The following is a 214-nucleotide window of genomic DNA, read 5'->3' on the forward strand; positions in this document are numbered from 1 at the left end:
CACTACGAAAAAATGTTTAGAATCAAAATTTCGTCATTTCGAGGGAGACGTACACTGACGTTAAAATTAGCCCCCCCAGCCCTCCCCCTGGGCGGTGAGGGGGGGCAAGTTTGAAATCTTAAATGGGAACCCCTATTTTTTATTGCATATTCGGAATCTTTGGCTAAAAACACATACAATTTGTCTGAAACATTTTTCTCGATTCATGATAGAT

The sequence above is a fragment of the Odontomachus brunneus genome, unplaced genomic scaffold, assembly GCF_010583005.1.
Source record: "Odontomachus brunneus isolate Ranch 3 - 2012 unplaced genomic scaffold, Obru_v1 Obru_scaffold_329, whole genome shotgun sequence".
Lineage (NCBI taxonomy): Eukaryota > Metazoa > Arthropoda > Insecta > Hymenoptera > Formicidae > Odontomachus > Odontomachus brunneus.